This window comes from Hyperolius riggenbachi, chromosome 6 (assembly GCF_040937935.1).
Source record: "Hyperolius riggenbachi isolate aHypRig1 chromosome 6, aHypRig1.pri, whole genome shotgun sequence".
Lineage (NCBI taxonomy): Eukaryota > Metazoa > Chordata > Amphibia > Anura > Hyperoliidae > Hyperolius > Hyperolius riggenbachi.
In genome coordinates, this window is record NC_090651.1 from 160171010 (window position 1) to 160184546 (window position 13537).

The window sequence follows — 13537 nt, forward strand, 5'->3', positions numbered from 1 at the left end:
CTAAAACGTTTACCTGATGGAAGGCGCTCAAACAAGGCATTTCCAGGGTGAGTGTTGTCCTTGATAATGTTTTTGGCCCTTCTCACGCTGTGAGTATTATACAAAAGTTGCAGTGATGGTAGTTCAGTGCCAATAATGGCTTCTGCTGTTTTAACAACTCGCTGCAGGGCTTCTCTAGTAGCCTTGGTGCAGCTGTTGTACCAGGCCGTCATGCAATCGGTCAGAACGCTTTCTATAGTGCATCTGTAGAAATTAACCAGCAGCTTCTGTGGGAGGATAGCGCTCCTTAGTTTTCTCAGAAAGTAGAGGCATTGTTGTGCTTTGCCAGTTAGAGCTAAAGCAATGTCAGCCCAGGACAGGTTCTCTGCGATGGTGACTCCCAAAAATTTGAAGCTGGAAACTCTCTCCACAGCCTCTGCATTGATCATTAGCGGTAGGTGAGTGGTCTTTTTGGCGGTCCTAAAGTCCAGAATAATTTCTTTGGTCTTCTTTGTATTTAATAACAGGTTGTTAATGTCGCACCATGCAGTCAGGTTCCTAACTTCTTCTCTGTATGCAGCTTCCTCATTGTCTGATATAAGCCCAATGACAGTCGTATCATCTGCAAACTTAACAATTATGTTTTAGGTATGGATAGGCTGGCAGTCATGGGTGAAAAGTGCATAGAGGAGAGGGCTAAATACACAGCCCTGTGGCACGCCAGTGCTCAGGGTAAGGGTGGAGGATGTCTGTTTTCCTAGTCTGACAGTTTGAGGGCAATTAGTAAGGAAGTCCAATAACCAAGTACATATGGAGGGAGCAAGACCTAGTGCATGGAGTTTGTTGGTCAGCTGGCTAGGTACAATGGTGTTAAATGCTGAGCTGTAGTCAACAAAGAGCATCCTAACATAGGAGTTGGGCTTTTCCAGGTGTGAGAGGGCAGCATGGAGAGCTACACAGATGGCATCCTCAGTCGATCTATTTGTTCGGTAAGCAAACTGGTGTTGATCTAGATTTGCTGGGATGGAGGCCTTGATGTGTGTGGCTACCAGTCGTTCAAAGCACTTGGCGATGACAGGGGTTAGAGCAACTGGTCGATAATCATTAAGACATGTTATCCTAGGATTTTTTGGGACTGGCACAATGGTTGTAGATTTAAGGCATGATGGGACTACACCCAAGAACAGAGAGAGGTTGAATATTTGTGTAAAAACTTTCGCTAGTTGACCAGCACAGGCCTGGAGCACACGTCCTTACACACCATCAGGACCTGCAGCTTTCCTGGTGTTGATATTTGTGAGTGCTTGCTGCACTTCATGTATGTGAAGGATTAAAGGCTGTGAGTCTGTGCTGTGAGTCTGTAGTGGGCCCAAAGTTGACTGGAGGCCGATTGTTGTCTTTTTCAAATCTAGCAAAGAAGTTGTTAAGTTCCTCTGCTAGGCTGGGGATGTTATTGTCCAGTGTATATTGAGTGCTATTCTTCTTTTTGTAATCTGTGAATAGTTGAATGCTTTGCCACATCCTCTTTGGGTTTGAGTCATTTTCAAAGTTTTCCTCAATCCTTTGTTTGTATTTAAGTTTTGCATTTCGTATGCCTTTTTTCAGACTTGCTCTGGCTGAAGAATATGCTTCTTTGTCCTGTATTTTAAAAGCTTTGTTTCTATTCTTTAGAAGTTCCTTGAGTTCTTTTGTTATCCATGGTTTATGATTTGGGTAAACCGTAATTCTTTTGTTGACAGTGATGGTGTCCACACAGAAATTAACATATGACAATACAGAGGAAGTACTCGTCTCCAGGTCTGTTTCATGAAAGAAAATATCCCAATCTGTATTTTCAAAGCAATCTTGGAGCTGAGAGACGGCAGTCTCAGGCCAGACTTTAACAGACTTGCTAATTGGTTTAGCAGTGTTGATAATGGCTTTGTATGCGGGAATAAAAACCAAAGATAGATGGTCAGATTGTCCCAGTGGGGGGCGTGGGGTGATCTTATACGCACTTTTTATGTTTGTATAGACATGATCCAAGGTGTTTTCTCCTCTGGTTTTACAGTCCACATGCTGATAAAATCTGGGAAATACCTTCTTAAGATTTGCTTGGTTAAAATCTCCAGCAATGATGAAAATTGCATCAGGGTGTGAGTTCTGTTGCTTACTAATGACATCAAACAGTTGTTAATTTGCTGACTTAGTATTTGCATGAGGTGGAATGTACACTGCCATAATTATAATAACTGTATGTTCCCTGGGTAGGTAAAACGGTCGACATCTCAGCATTAGATATTCCACATCAGGTGAACAAGACTTGTTGATAATGGTAACGTTAGTGCACCAAGCATCATTGATATAAACACATAGTCCTCCACATGTTTTCTTGCCAGAATCATGCGTTCGATCAGCATGGTGAAGCGTGTGACCTGCAAGCTCAACTGCAGAAACTCCTAATACTGGCCATACATGTAATGATTGCAGAGACCCTAAAATGCCAGGACAGACCCAACGATTGATGCCATTTTGGAAAGAGGACACCCCAAAGTATTCCGTGAGGTGCATGGTGAGTTCTTCTACGAACTCACCATACTCCTAACGGAATACCTTTTGGTGTCTTCTTTCTAAAATGGGGTCATTTGTGGGGTTCCTATACCGTCCTGGCGTTTTAGGGGCCCTAAACCGTGAGGAGTAGTCTTGAAATCAAATGTCTCAAAATGACCTTTGAAATCCTAAAGGTACTCATAGGACTTTGGGCCCCTTAGCGCAGTTAGGGTGCAAAAAAGTGCCACACATGTGGTATCACTGTACTCGGGAGAAGTAGTATAATGTGTTTTGGGGTGTATTTTTACACATACCCATGCTGGGTGGGAGAAATCTCTCTGTAAATGGACAATTGTGTGTAAAAAAAATCAAAAAAATCTCATTTACAGAGATATTTCTCCCACCCAGCATGGGTATGTGTAAAAATACACCCCAAAACACATTATACTACTTCTCCTGAGTACAGCGATACCACATGTGTGACACTTTTTTGCAGCCTAGGTGCGCTAAGGGGCCCAAAGTCCTATGAGCACCTTTAGGCTTTACAGGGGTGCTTACAATTTACCACCCCCCAAAATGCCAGGACAGTAAACACACCCCACAAATGACACCATTTTGGAAAGTAGACATCGCAAAGTATTCAGAGAGGGGCATGGTAAGTCTATGGCAGATTTCTTTTTTGTTTGTCACAAGTTAACAGAAATGGAAACTTTTTTCCATTTTTTTTTTTCATCACAAAGTGTCATTTTCCGCTAACTTGTGACAAAAAAATAAAATCTATAAACTCACCATGCATCTTAGTGAATACTGTATGTCTTCTTTCCAAAATGGGGTCATTTGGGGGGTATTTATACTATCCTGGAATTTTAGCACCTCATGAAACCTGACAGGTGCTCAGAAAAGTCAGAGATGCTTCAAAATGGGAAAATTCACTTTTTGCACCATAGTTTGTAAACGCTATAACTTTTACCCAAACCAATAAATATAGGCTGAATGTTTTTTTTTTTATCAAAACATGTTTGTCCACATTTTTCGTGCTGCATGTATACAGAAATTTTACTTTATTTGAAAAATGTCAGCACATAAAGTTAAAAAAATAATTTTTTTGACAAAATTCATGTCATTTTTGATGAATATAATAAAAACTAAAAATCACAGCAGCAATCAAATAGCACCAAAAGAAAGCTGTATTAGGGACAAGAAAAGGAGGTAAAATTCATTTAGATGGTAGGTTGTATGACCGAGCAATAAACCGTTAAAACTGCAGTGGTCTGAATGGAAAAAAGTGTCTGGTCCTTAAGGGGTTTTATGACTGCAGTCCTTAAGTGGTTAAACCAGTGTTTCTCAAACCTGTCCTCGTGACTCCCCAACGGTGCATGTTTTGCAGGCAGCCTCACCTATGCACAGGTGGGGTAATTAGTGTCTCAGCTAGGTGGATTCCATGTAGCTAAGACACTAATTACCCCACCTGTGCATAGAAGAAGTTGCCTGCAAAACATGCACCGTTGGGGAGTCACAAGGACAGGTTTGAGAAACACTGGGTTAAACCCATATTCATATTTGTATGAAAAATGCCAAAATCTACCAGTATTTATGACTCCTCTGTGGCAATCCTATGGGTTTTATTTGTATTTTGTAATTTGTGACTCGTACAAAATTTGCATTATTTATATGATCCGTTGGTAGACAGCCATAGTCATATAATATTTTAATATTTACTGGTTTGAAAAACTGTAATTTGAGGGTCTTTTTACATTAATCTTTATAGGCACTTTTTTACTGACGGGAAGAAGTGGGCTTTAAAGGGGAACTGAAGAGAGAGGTATATGGAGGCTGCCATGTTTATTTCTTTTTAAGCAATACCAGTTGCCTGGCAGCCCTGGTGATCCTTTGCCTCTAATACTATTAGCCACAGCCCCTGAACAAGCATGCTGCAGATCAGGTTTTTCAGACTTTAAAGTCAGATCTGACAAGACTAGCTGCATGCTTGTTTCTGGTGTTATTCAGATACTACTGCAGATAAATAGACCTGCAGGGCTGCCAGGCAACTGGTATTGATTAAAGGAAATAAATATGGCGGCCTCCGTATACCTCTTCAGTTCCCCTTTAACCCCACTAAATTCCAATAGTGCAATAAATCCTTTGAACCTTACAGTTTGTCATTTATTAGGTAAGTCTCTATACTTACCTTGTATTTTGTTTTTTGCCTCTTTACCCACTGTGATATCAATCTCCAACCTTACTTTGGAGGGTAACACCAGCTTTCTGCTGTGGACTTTCTTCTAATTGTGTGACCAACCAGACAGAGAGATCTGTCTAACCGAGTGGGGTCGGTTTGATCATCTCCCCACATGCGCAATTGGTGGTTGCTGGTCTAGCAGTATATATCTCCATTACCTCTCTACTTCAATTTCCTCAAAGTTACTAAACCATATTAGGCTCTCGGAGTCTCTGTGTTTTACTGGCCCTCATCCACCCAACATTGTTAGTTTTAACAAGTTCAACTGAAACAAAATAGTAAAAAAAAAATGTAGCATGTTTACATATTACATTATTATGGTTATGAATGTTGATATATGGTGTTTTTCTTGCTACTTCCCTTGCTTTATTTATTGTGTCAGCTTCTCCATAACCATGTCTAGGATTTATTTTTCTTGTGTTCAAACCACTGTTAAAAGCTGTCCCAGTAGTGCTCTAATGCAAGTCTATTGCAAAGTCTATGCTAGTGTAGGCTATAAACAGCGCATATGTTATGACCAGAACCCAAAGTCTGGCCACTTCGGGTTCTGGCTGGCTAATATGCAATGTGTCAGAAACAAATTGCATTTAGTCGCAGGATCTAAATATTTGCCTGGCTCCAACTCCTCGCCCTGCCCCTTGCCCCCTCCTTTCACCTCTGTCTGCAGGGAGGAAATGTACAGGGCAGCCCATTTGGTGGGTCTACACTATCTTCCTCCCTGCTGTGTATGTGCCTGTGGTGTCTCTGTTGTCTTTTATTGCAGCCCGTGCTGCAGGTATTTGCTGCTGTAACACAGGCATGCACACACACACAGCATGGAGGGAGAGAGTGCAGGCACAGGTTGCCCTGTATATTTCCTCCCTGCAGACACGTGTCACAAGCTGCCGCCACTGCCCCTTCTTGCATTAGCCTCGGTAGCCCAGCCATTTCGGGTATTGGCCAGCCAGATACCGAAGTGGTCATCTCTGGAATCTGGCCATAACACATACACCATTTGTCAGGCATATGGCTGTCCAAACGTTGGGGATAAACATCTATCTAACTGTCCATTTACAGATCCTATGTCTTATTTGTGGTGGATGTTGACCTATGTATCATAGCAAATCCTGGTAAAATTACCTATTTAAAAGCCCACCTGAACTTAGATGAAGTAGAGAACCAGGAAATGTATCAATATGAACCCTTGGGTAGATGCATAAAATGTATGTTCCCTTTTAAAGTGTATTTGAGATTAAGAAATAGGGTATATTTATACTTACCTGGGGCTTCCTCCAGCCCCATGAGGTCTGTGGCTCCCTTCCCGTTCAGTTGCTCCGTTGTCTTCCAATCAGTCCCGGTAATCTGGCCAATCGTGGACTTCTACGCAGATGCAGCTGCACATGCTTCCAGCGTGCACCCGTGCACGTGAGCATTTTGTGCCTGTGCAGTACTACTGTGCAGGTGCTGTACTCTCCCATGCATGGGAGCGCGACGTGGGTGCATGCGTAACCGAGCCACGCATGTGCAGAAGAGCATGGCCGGCCAGATTCCTGGAGCTGATTAGAAAATTATGGCGCGGCTGGATAGGATGATGAAGGAGCCCACGGACCTCATGCAGCTGAAAGAAGTATAAATATACCCTAATTCTTAATTTTAGGTTCACTTTAAGTACATTTTAACAAGAATTTGGCTGTCTGGGAGGGTTTAAGAGAGGAAAATATATAAAACATAACTTTTATTATTTCCACATATAAATTATGGAATGCACATACTAATGCAAATTTTCTACAAGCTTTTAGCTGGCGGGGAGATTAGAGGTCACTATAATAATGGCCGGGGTCATACTGTGTGATCCCCAGTCAAGGCCCTCTCTCCTAACTACTAAATTGTCTGTTATTCACAAAAACATTTTTCTAACGATCACCATAAAAAAAACAAATACCATATATACTCGAGTATAAGCCGACCCCCCAACTTTTACCTTAAAACAGGGAAAAATGATTGACCCGAGTATAGGCCGAGGGTAGGAAGAGCAGCACCTACTGAGGACCGCCTAGGGATGATCCAGCAGGCAACCTGGGGCCTAGTGGGTGTCAAGGGGCCATCAGCATTCTTCTCTGACCTCTCTCCACATCAGCTTACCAAAAACCTTACATCTACTAAGTTAAGGAAAGGTGGGGGGAAAGGCTGCGCATCCCTAAACACATGTTGCAATTGAATGGTTAATCGCACAGGCATACACCGTTTCTGCCAGACTGAAAAATGCATGCCCTGCATCCAAGACAAGTGCTAACATTTATTAAACTAGGAGGAACTTTAGCTTCCAATATGGTTTGCATGCAAAGTATATTATACTAGACACTTGCGCCACGGGAAGGCAGACCTCCGGGCAAGTGACCTAACCTAAATTTAAAACCTTGGGAGCAGCTAAGCAAAAAAAATGTGTAACTTACATTTGGTAGAACAGCGAGGAGAACGCCAGCGCATACCACTAAGGCTGCATCTGAAATGACCACCAGCTCAGTGTGTAGCACCTAAATAGATTTTCTGCACACTTCGCATTCAATTCAGATGCAAATCATATGCAAATCTGCTACTACTTAACATGCAAACAGGAAACTCAGGAGGAGGGGCTGGGAGCAGCTAACCTGACAGTTACATCGTTACAAAGTTAAGGAAAGGTGGGGGGAAAGGCTGCACATCCCTAAACACATGTTGCAATTGAATGGTTAATCGCACAGGCATACACCGCCTCTGCTAGACTGAAAAATGCATGCCCTGCATCCAAGACAAGTGCTAACATTTATTAAACTAAGAGGAACTTTAGCTTCCAATATGGTTTGCATGCAAAGTATATTATACTAGACACTTGCGCCACGGTGAGGCAGACCTCCGGGCAAGTGACCTAACCTAAATTTAAAACCTTGGGAGCAGCTAAGCAAAAAATTTTTTGGGTAGAACAGCGAGGAGAACGCCAGCGCATACCACGAAGGCTGCATCTGAAATGACCACCAGCTCAGTGTGTAGCACCTAAATAGATTTTCTGCACACTTTGCTGGGAGCAGCTAACCTGACAGTTACATAGTTACAAATAAATAAATGTTAGCACTTGTCTTGGATGCAGGGCATGCATTTTTCAGTCTAGCAGAGGCGGTGTATGCCTGTGCGATTAACCATTCAATTGCAACATGTGTTTAGGGATGCGCAGCCTTTCCCCCTTACATCTACTACCATGCCTAAGTCCCCATTACATTTTAATCCATCTCTGGTCATTACTAGTGACCCAGTAGGTGACAGGTCTGCAGGAAGTGTAGCATTGTTCAGCAAATCTACAATGCAAACAGCAGTCCTGGAACTTGCATGTTTTTTCAATAAAGTTTGTTGATTGTTTTAAGCTTTTAAATTCAATAACCTGCATCCCCCTGTGTGACATGTGCAGCTGTGCCCCCTTCCCACTCTGCTGGAGCTGCGTGCATTGCATTTTAGGCTGTGTTGTCTTCTCCCCCCCCCCCCCTGCAGCTGCGAGGGTTTTCAAAAGCAGACCATCCACCCTGCTGGACCTGTGTAAAGCTGTCTGTGCCAGCATGCACCCCCCCAAACAACTTGTTCAGCTGTCCCCCGCCAGAACACTGTACTCATCTGTGCGCTGCGGCAAGCATGTGCCCAGCCCCCCCAGCCAGAGCAGTGTGCAATTGTTTTACCGGGCATTTGCAGAGCCCTCACTCCAGGATTCATCTTCCTCTCATCTGTATGACGCCCTCTAGTGGCTCATCACATTTTATGTGCCACTGCAGGGAATCATAGACCTAACCGGACAGACGAGAGGAAGATGAATCCTGGAGTGAAGGCTCTGCAAATGCCTGGTAATCCAATTTCACACCACTCTGGCTCAGGGGGGGCTGAACATGTAGCTGGAGGGGAGAGAAATGCCGGCGCAAACAGCTTTCCACACCGCACACAGGTCCAGCGGGTGACAGCGGATCACGTAGCTTCAACGTGGAAGTAGGAAATCAAATGCCAGTGTAGACAGCACCGCACAGAGCTACAGCGGGGGATGGCACACACCAAAAGCAGCTCGGGGGGGGGAGGGAGAGATAGCACAGCCTAAGACAGCACAGTTCCAGCGGGCGGGGGGTGGTAGAGCAACAAACGTTAACACAGCGAGCAGGGTAATACACAGCATGCAGCTCCATGGGAGGTAAGGCCAGCACTACTCGAGTTAATGACTCAATTATAAGCCGAGACGCCCACTTTTGGGACACTTTTTTGGTCCCAAAAACTCTGCTTATACTCGAGTATATACGGTATGTTTCACCTCTGGTGGAGGCTTCGTCAGGAGTGCTGTACAGAGTATAGTAAAGCTAGTTCTATGCTGTACAGAGGATAGTAAAGCTAGTGCGAAAGTGCTACTAGTACATTACAGACAACAAATAATACATTGAAACATGATAAAGTGTAGCAACAAATTAGCAGTCTGTATGGCCAGCATCATCTAGCCAGACTGATTAAGTGCTCTCCCATTTACAGAGATACCACAGGAAGGGGCTTGTTACGTATCATTTTATGTCATCTCCTGTCTGCTGGTGGTGGTATTGAGTTGGACTGCCTTGGACTTGCACTATCCACCAGCAGGTGGCTTATCATTGCATTCAAGAACTTGCAGTTCTTTGTCTGGCCTGCAGAGGCCTCTAATGGAACCTGATCACTTACCACCAGCTGCTTCCTGTTACATGGATTATATAAAACTGCCTCTTCCTCCAAACAATTGCAAGAACTTCATTCATTATAGGTCTGAGTCTCTGGACACCTCTGATTACCTGATTCCTTGTACTCTGTACCTTGTTCTTTGATCCGATTACCTGTTGCTGAACCTTGCTTGCCCTGACGTTGAGCCTGTTCATTCCTCTGTGCCTTGCTTGTATTTGATTTACCACTGCTGACTCTGATATTCCGTCTTGACCTGTCTTTTTCTGCTCCCTGTGATACCGTGCTATTGTATATATTTGCTTTGTACATATTTGTATATTTCTCATGCATGCTGTTTGTAAATAGATAGATAGATAGTCAGGGTTTTGGTTGTATGTGTGCGCACTGTTTTGTTTGGTTTGCGGGAGATTCACTGTATATATTGTTTGCATATGGTTGCATCTTATTTGCATGATTTGGTTTATAATAAATACCTTTTTGCACACTTCAATTCCTGTTTCAGTGTAAGTGTTCTGCAAACTGCATAATACTTGTTTTGTTCCGTAACAGAGCTGCATCTGCATAGGTTTGGAGTGATTACCCTATGCCAGCTTCTCCCAGGTTTCCTTCATCCAATCAGGATACTAGTGGGAGTTTAAATAAAAGCTAAGAACTACAGGTATACTCCCAACAGCGAACACTTTCATTCCAGCGCAGGGGACTTGGGACACAGGGAGTAACTTCGGCACCGTCAGAAGACGGAGCAGAAGTTACTTATAAAACACTATAATTCGGGCTCCAGCAATTGCTGGAAGCCGAATTATTTCATTCCCCACCATCCATGGCAATATTTAAAATCAATGGGAACCTGTGCAGCAGCAGGATCAGCCATACAGGTCTCCTGCGCCGATTCCTCTCGTACGCCCCAACAGATGTATGATAGCGAGATGTCTGCTTGCACGCTAGGTGGTGTTGGTGAGAATTAGGGATCAGTTCCAAAGAGGAAGCCTTCACATTTGGTGCATTGGCTTTTAATGCAAAATACTGAAGTGCTTTGATTATTATATTTATTATTAAGTATTTATATAGCGCCAACACGCCAACATCTTACACAGCGCTGTAAGATGTTGGCGCTATATATATATATATATATATATATAAATACATATATATATATATATATATATATATATATATATATATATATTATCTTGTCACTAACTGTCCCTCTAGGAGCTCACAATCTAATCCCTACCATTGTAATATGTCTATATCATGTAGTGTATGTATTGTAGACTAGGGCCAATTAACTTATCTGTACGTTTTTGGGATGTGGGAGGAAACCGGAGTGCCCCTAGGAAAACCACAAAGACACGGGGAGAACATACAAACTCCATGCAGATAGTGCCCTGGCTGGGATTCGAACCAGGGACCCAGCGCTGCAAGGCCAGAACGCTAACCACTACGCCACCGTGCGTATGTCTGTTTACCTGGTTGCATGATTGCATGTAGTTTGCGAGGATCTTATCTTAAAATTTGGTTGATTTGGCCACTGTCCCCAGCACCTGTTTTTGTCTATTTAAGGTTTCTGCAGGAATGAGCACATCATTGTGACAGTTTTGTAGTGCCCCTTAAAATGTGACCGCGCTTTCTCGAATTCATATTCTGTCTCAGAATTCCTGTTATTCCTAATAATGGAGACCCCCTGATTTGGATCTCCATTATTGCAGTGCTTGCTCGCCACTGAAAAAGATTGATCACTGTATCTACTGGTGGCAGGAATTGGTACTGTACTGTGTTAAACTAGAACCAAACTTACAAAGACAAGAATGGAACTGTGACAATGATAGAGGCTTGGAGAGCATTTACTTGCTGTTCATTGTGTCACTCTTGTGCTGTGTATTCTGCCAGCTACAATTTTGTTTAAATTTATCTAAAATGGCAATTAACATCTTTTTTGTACCATAAGACGCACATTTTCTCCCCCAAAAGTGATGGGAAAAGTCTGTGTGTCTTATGGTTTGAATAATACATATTTAGCCTGCGCCATTGACTCTACCATCCTCGATGCAACTTTACAGCACAGGGAGGAGGCTGAGCATGGCGGGGCGAGTCAGTGAGCAGTGTGAGCTCCATCTGCAGCCCCCATTAAGCGGGTTTTACCTGCCTGCCCATTGACGGGAGCCATGTGAAGGTATAGAGAAATCTCTCCTCATGGTGCTGGTTGCAGTGTGCCGGGGGTTGCTGGACCTGGCGCTGGACCTGGAGGGCTTTTCCCTGGTGGACGAGGTGTCGGGAATTGTCCTTCCCAATGCAGCTGACGTGCATGGAGGAGCTGCTCCATTCTGTATGGAGAGTCTCTTCTCATTGTGCGGGCTGGTGGGCTAGTTCCGGTACTGGAGGAGGAGGAGGTGGCAGCTAATGCAGATGATGCGCATGAAGGAGCTGCGGTGCTGCTTCCCCCTCCTGCACACAGACAGCGCACTGCTCTGCCTCATGAAAAGACTGTTGGAGACCCGGAGCAGCTTGGAGCTCTCCTTTTTCATCTTCTCCTCCCCGCCACTCGCCAGAGCCGTGCTGCTGCTGCATCGCAGTGAGGGTGCTGGTCCACATAATCTCCTACTACATGGCGGCCCCTGACTCCCAGATCCACCTCTGACTTCTTCCCAGAAGGCTTAGAGGCGACCATGTGACCACCCTGAGAGGAGGTGGTCTTGTAAGTGCTGAATTTACTGTACTTAATGCAACTAGGGCAGAGGGCAGGAGATTACTGTAACTGAGGGGTTATTATTGTAACAGGGATATTAATGAAACTAAGGTAGAGGCCAGGAGATTACTGTAACTGGGGGGGAGCTATTAACCACCCTGGCGTTCTATTAGAACGGCCAGGGTGGCAGCGCAGCACTTTTTTTTTTTATTTATTTTTTTAAAATCATGTAGCTAACATAGCGCTAGCTACATGATACCTGCTGTGCAGTGGCATCCCCCCGCCCCTTCTGATCGCCTCCAGCGATCAGAGCACAGAACGGGATTTCCTGTTTGGCTTCCCCCATCGCCATGGCGACGATCGGGATGATGTCATCCACGTCATGGCATCGGAGGGAGTCACGATCCACCCCTTAGTGCTGCCTGGCGCTGATAGGCCAGGCTGTGCGTGGGGTCTCGGAAGGGGCCCTGTTACGTGACGGGTAGCAGCGCATCAACGGCGAGTGGCGGCGATAGGTATAAACATGCAGCTAGCAAAGTGCTAGCTGCGTGTTTTTAAAAAAAAAATATGAAAATCGGCCCACCAGGGCCAGAGCAATCCAGCGCGGCGGTCATGGACGAGCTGAGCTTGTCCATACCACTAAGCTGGTTAATGTAACTGAGGGGTTATTACTGTAACTGGGGAGGGATTACAGAGAGGCGAGAAGCTCCACAGAAGTTTGGGAAGAGAAGCTCCACAAGATGCCCCTGCTCCATGAATGCAACCGGTTTAGTATATTTTTTCCTGGTTTTTGTCCTCTAAACCTAGGTCTGAAAAATAAGGTACTATGTAGCAGTCACAACATATTAATGAAAAAATATATTCATTTATTTTTGCATCTCATTACATCCATATTCAAAGTTGATCAACAAAGCTAATTTATCCACAAAAAGAAAACAAAAAATGCTTTAAGGGAGAGAGAGAACCACCTACTGTATCTCTACATAAAGGCTTCAACTGGTCCAGTGCTTTTTATTTTACTTTACAAGTCTCCACCCCCTTCTCCACATACACAATTCCCTGCATCTGTGATTGTGAAAGTGAATCTGTCAAGGACTAGAGAGCAGCAAGTGCCTTAATTGGGAGGTAGGTATTTGTTGCCCATGTGAGACCAGGTTCTACTGGTACATGAAAGATATGTTGGAGCTGAGTAGCAATCCCCGCATTCTCAGATCCACAGGTTCTAATAATCTAGTCATACCCAGAGTCCACCTGGAAACTTTTGGTCCCAGAGTTTTCCGTCATGCTGCCCCTACGTTTTGGAACTCCTTGCCTCAACAGATCAGGACAGCTCCATCCGTGGACGTGTTTAATCTAGACTGAAAACCCACCTGTTCAGTTTGGCATTTGCAGAATTATAACTTTTGTTGTGTGAATAC

At 44.1% G+C, this 13537-nt stretch overlaps 1 long non-coding RNA gene across 4 annotated transcripts in view; it reads left to right on the forward strand.

Moving 5' to 3' along the window:
* The window catches only part of LOC137521191 (uncharacterized), a 77242-nt gene that overhangs the window by 50847 nt on the left and 12858 nt on the right, over positions 1-13537 (forward strand). The window lies entirely within an intron of this gene.